The sequence below is a fragment of the Cavia porcellus genome, unplaced genomic scaffold (assembly GCF_034190915.1).
Source record: "Cavia porcellus strain 051 isolate PalLab524CR breed Dunkin Hartley unplaced genomic scaffold, mCavPor4.1 scaffold_27, whole genome shotgun sequence".
Classification (NCBI taxonomy): domain Eukaryota; kingdom Metazoa; phylum Chordata; class Mammalia; order Rodentia; family Caviidae; genus Cavia; species Cavia porcellus.
Window position 1 is genome coordinate 31,767,667 of NW_026947510.1, and position 6,000 is coordinate 31,773,666.

At 33.6% G+C, this 6,000-nt stretch overlaps 1 pseudogene; it reads right to left on the bottom strand.

Annotated features, from left to right (window-relative positions):
* Positions 1 to 5,754, bottom strand: part of LOC100715889 (vomeronasal type-2 receptor 26-like) — a 29,332-nt pseudogene extending 23,578 nt beyond the window's left edge.
* Between the last annotated feature and the right edge of the window lie 246 nt (positions 5,755 to 6,000).

The window sequence follows — 6,000 nt, forward strand, 5'->3', positions numbered from 1 at the left end:
TGAATTCAACAAAAAATTTAGAGATGATTTGATGCCAATACTTCATAAAGTTTTCAATGAAATTGAGAAGTAAGCAATCTTCCCTAAATCATAGCTGGGGGCAAGTATTACTCTGATACCAAAGCCAGAGAAAGTCTCAACCTATAAGGAGAATTATAGGCAAATCTCACTAATGAACACTAATGTAAAGATTCTTAATAAAATTCTGGCAAATAGAATGCAGCAAATCATCAAGAAGATTATACATCAGGACCAAGTGGGATTCATCCCAGGATTGCAGGGATGGTTTAACATGCACAAATCAATAAGAGAATACACCACATCAACAGAGTCAAAAACAAAACCACATGGTCATCGCAACAGATGCAGAAAAGTCTTTCGATAAAGTCCAACACATGTCCATGATAAAAAACCTTCAAAAACTCGGAGTACATGGTGTCTACCTCAATCTTATAAAGGCCATCTATGACAAACCAATAGCCAACCTTATACTAAATGGACAAAAATTGAAAACTTTCATTTTAAAATAAAAAAGAAGACAAGAATGTCCACTACCATCACTCCTTTTCAATATAGTTCTGAAAACACCAGCCAGAGCAATCAGACAAGAGAGAGAAATAAAAGGAATAGAGATAGGAAAGGAAGAGTTAAATTATCACTATTTAAAGATGAAAAGATATTTTTATAGAAGACTGTTAAAACTCCATTAAAGCAGTACTGGAAATAATAAACAGATTCAGCAGAAGCTGGTTGCAAAATCAGTGCTCAAAAATCAATACTCTTCTTGTACACAAACCAAAAACTCACCAAGAGACATTATGGAAATATCGCCCTTCACAATAGCATCTAAAAATGAAATACTTAGGAATCAATCTAACTAAGAATGTAAAAGACCTTTATGCTGAAAATTATGCTACACTATGAAAGGAGATTGAAGAGGATATTAGAAAATGGAAGGATATTCCTTGGTCTTGGCTAGGAAGAATCAACATGGTGAAAATGACCATGCTCCCAAAACTGTTACACAGATTTAACGCAATCCCAATGAAAAACCTTTAACATACCTCAAAGATCTATAGAAAACACTCCCAAAACTCATTTGGAAACAGAAGAAACCTAGAATAGCAAAGGCAGTTTTGGGCAACAAAAGCAAGGCAGGAGGCATCTCAAGTCTTTACTTGAAACCATAGTACAAAGCCACAGTGATAAAATCAGCATCATACTGGCAAAAAGGACTTGAGGATCAATGGAAAAGATTAGAAAATGCAAACACAACTACAAAGACACTCAACTATTTCATATCTGACATAGGGGCTAAATGTATTCACTGGAAGAAGGATAGCCTTTTTAATAAAAGGTGTTGGAAAAATAGGCTCTCCACATGCCAAAGACTGAAACTAGATCCATAATTATCAGCATGCACTAAACTAAAGTCTAAATGAATGAAAGACCTAAATATTAAAACAAACACTAAAACTAATGGAAGACAAGGAAAAGAAAAAGAAAAAAAGAAAAAAAAAATGTTGGGCTCGGGATTTATCTCAGCGGAATAAGCGACTGCCTTGCAAGCGCGTGGTCGTGAATTCGATCCCCGGTACCAATGAAAAAGAAAAGAAAAAGAAAAAATAATGAAGACAAGGTAGGTAGAAATCTTGGAGACATAGGGGTAGGCAGAGAATTCATGAACAAAACACAAACTGCCCGGGAAACACTTCAAAGCATCAAAATATGAAATCTCATATTATTGAAAAGTTTCTGCACTTCAAAAAAATCACCAACGACGTGAAAAGAAAACCCACAGATTGGGAAAGAAGTATGGCCAGCGGCCTCTGAGACAAAGAGTTGGAAAACATCAAGGCCCCCAAATTCAAAGACACTCTCCAAAAATGGGCATCTGAGATGATCACATAGTTCTCAGATGAAGATATAAAAATGGCAAATAAACACATGAATAAATGTTCAGCATCACTGGTTATAAGAGAAATGCAAATTAAAACAGCACTGAGATTTCATCTAACTGCGCAATAAATGGCTACCACTAAGAAACCAAAAGATAGCAAATGTTGGAGACTCTGGGAGGAAAAGGAACACTGCTCCACTGTTGGTGGGACTGTAGGCTGGTGCAACCACTATGGAAATCAGCTTGGAGAATTCTCAGACTAGGATTGGAAGTTCCATTCAATCCAGCTATACTCTTCAAGGTTATTTCCTCAGAAAAAATGAAGAGCTCATATCACAGTGATATATATGCACCCATGTTCATAGCAGCACAATTGGTAATAAATACCTAAATCTTGGAAACAACCAAGATTCCCATCAACTGCAGAGTGGATGAAAACGATGTGGTATTTTAATACAATGGAATACTACTCTGCTATAAAAAGGATGATCTTGAGGAATTCCAAGGCAAATGGAGACAACTTGAGGCTTTCCTCATTAGTGAAATAAATAAAAATCATATTTAGAAATATCACGCTGTGTCTATAGTGTAAAAAGTAATAAGAAATGTAGGAGGTATAAAATCTAACATGTGTAACTGCTATTGTAAAAAAGAGAGGAAAAGAATGTCCTCTAAAGGATATACCTTCAAGTATTTTTAAGTATAGGGCTGATAATCATATTACTAAGTTTTTGTTGGATAGTCGAACAGAACTGTGTGCAGTCTTGCTGTTTCAATGTCCACTTTATATGCTTCACTTTGGTAACTTGAACAACAGTTTCTAAGAGGACAATATGTAATTATGAACTAGTGATTTCTTACTGTTTATTTTTTGAAATTATGTATTATTTTTATACTTTTTGTTTTGTTTTTTGTTCTTAAAAAAGGTGACGATTCTCTTTTTCTAGAAACATCATCCTTACTCAGTTCTCAGGATGCCTTCTCCTTAGGCACTCTCTTTTCAGAACATAGTATACAGCATTAGCTTGTTTACAAGCACTTCCACATTCCCCTAAGTTCTGACTATCAGAAGCGATTAGAATTCTTATCTGCCCTAGCTTGTAACAAGTACACTTTACCAAATGGTCTCCTAAATTAAAATTTCACCCACAAGATTTAATCCATAGGCAAATGCTAACCATTAAACATGAATACTTTATAGACTCTCAAATTAATTTTCAATATGATAATCTTTATAGAAGTTCAACAAATGCTTGTCAACTAATTGGGTGAAGAAACGGATGGTTTAATTAGAGAGTGAGAGCAAGAAGAGATATTGTAAGGGTAAAAGAAAGATGAATATCTTTATGCACAAGGCAAAAATATAAAGGAAAACTCAATATTTAAACAGATTTTAAGATGATAGAATTAAAATAAGATACAAAATAAGATACTAAAATTATTTACATTTGTCAAAGGTTGATGAAGAGTGTGTGAGGTTTAATTTATTTTATCTTTACATTTCCTTAAAGTTTTCTGAAACATTAGGGATCATATTTCCGACCACTTGACAATTTTTTAAAAATTTAATGCATGTTACAGCTGGGGATTTAGCTCAGAGGCATAAGCAACTGCCTTGCAAGCAGGCGGTCATGTGTTCGATCCCAGGTACCAATAATAAAAACATAATGCGTGTTAAATGTACAAATTAAAGGATCTCACTGTGACACTTTCATAGCTATATATGCCTGTTTTCACCATTCCACCCTCCTCTACGCTCTTGATCTCCCGTCTCTCTTTAATTCCCCTTGTGTCTTCTTTTAACTTTTACATTTTGAATTTGAAACTATACATGTTTGAGACCCATGTGACAAAAAGCCTTATCTTTTTCAATATTCTTTGAATATTAGAATTTATTCAAAACTATTGCTCAAAAGGAAATTTTTTTCAGTCAATGAAAAACAATAAAATTACTTAACACTGTTATGTGAACAAAGAATAAGATTTAAAAAACAGAAAACAATTAAAAGTAACTAAGGAATTAAGAAAAATAAAAATTAAATGAGGAGAATATGCAACATTAAGGTTCATATAATTAATAATTACATTCTAAATAAGTCTAGTTCTATAAGTCAAGACTAAATGAAGAGTCTCAGTTGACAGAGTTACTTGCATTTCAAAATAACAGTGCTTATTGCAAGCCTTATAATGTGAACACATTTGACTCACAGGTACCACCATTTCAAAAATATTTAAATGAAGTTGCCATGAATCAATAAAGTTTTTGTAAACTAGACCACGAACTGAAACCCTGTTTCTGATAGAAAATAATTGAAAATGTCTGACCATAGTAGATCAGGTAGTAGGTTTTTGTAGAAAACAATTTCAGGCTGCAATTTAAAGTACTATAAAAGAAAAACAATTAACTAATGCAAACTCTTCGTATTGTTTTTAATTTAAAAATAATTCGTGAATGAATGTCCAAATACTAACATGTTGATCAGGTTTTATAACTGCCCAGGAAAACAAACTGAACACAAACATGAATAAATAGTATAAAATATCTCCCTCGCAGTGAGATTATATATTGGTGTTATTTCAGTTGTATAAGTTTTGCTTCACTTCAAAAGTTTTCTAAGGGTGACTTTATTGTAGAAATCCCATTTTAAGTTATATATAAGTCATATTACAAAAAAAACATAATTAAACCATAAGTCAAGGTGTCACCTTTTCAATGAACGTAAAGTAAACTTTGCTTGGCATATATTACTCTATTTATTTTGTTTAAGCCCAAATGCTGAAATTTTCAGGCTACCTGTGGCACACTGTATAGACTTAATATTCGAGAAATCTAGGTTGATATTCCTGTGGAGATGCCTCCTATCACAGCCATCAGCTTGTCCCTCTTCTTAGGTTTGCAGTTGTAATTAGGAACTGGAGGACTCTCGCCGGGAAACAGACAGAGAACTCTCCAGGGTCTTCATCTCAATGTAGTCAATGTTCAAGAGGTAGAATCCCAGGGACGTATTGAATAGCAAATTCAAGTTCTTATTGATCTCATTCACAGCAAAAACCATAGCCAGCAGCTGCTGATAATGCTTAGTAAGTTCCCTAAAATACAGTGTGAAAAAGCAGTCTCTAAGCTTTTATTTCTAAAAAAGGAAACAACCATGCAAAAGATGTGCACAGCAATCGAAGAAGTAAAGTAAGAATCTTACATCAAAAACGTTGACAAATGTGGTGGCTACAAGGTCAGACTTACACTCAAATGCACTATTTTGGCTTTATGATGCTTAGTGTAGCTTCCTTCTGAGAACCTAAAACTCAGCAAATGAAATAAATGGAAAATGGCAAAAATAACAATATAGGATTTTATATATATTATTACCTTGCATTTCAAGTTATACTTTTGGAAATAACAGTATTTTGTTAGATTGCCCGAGAAATATACGAACACACTTAATGAAATGATATATATATATATATATATATATATATATATATATATATAAATGATTTCAATAAAATATCTTGCATTGTTGAAGAAAATACTTCTAATCTGTACAGTGCTTAGCAAGTCAACTTCGTAGGCACTTAAGAGCATTCAGACACTTACACATTGATATAATCTGGTATGTAGTGAAATCACACACTTATGCATGTACATAATGTGGCATAGAATATGTATCTTGAAACCCAAATGTGCTTCTCGTGTCACCATCAGTCACTCTTAGCGAGAAGAGCCCTCCAATGATAAAATCCCCATCTTGATAGTAGCCAGGAGAACCACGTGCATTTAATGAAAGGATAAAAATTTGTTCCTGAAATATAAAAAGGACAGAGACAAGCAGAGGAAAAGAGTTAGATAATTTCATATAAAATGATAAGGACAGTGTAATTGATAAAACTAGAAAAATACATTCTACTGAAAATCCTGTTATGCGCTAAATATTCCCCAAACTAGGTGAACAGACTGTGTTTCAAACCAGAGCATCTCCAGTGAACATGGTGTATTTATAAAGCACTTGCTTTGGTCTGATGCAAATGTAGTAGCATGTAAAGATTCCTGCTCTCTAGAAATAGTCTGCTATACACCTGCTCATTTTTCAATTCACTTTCCA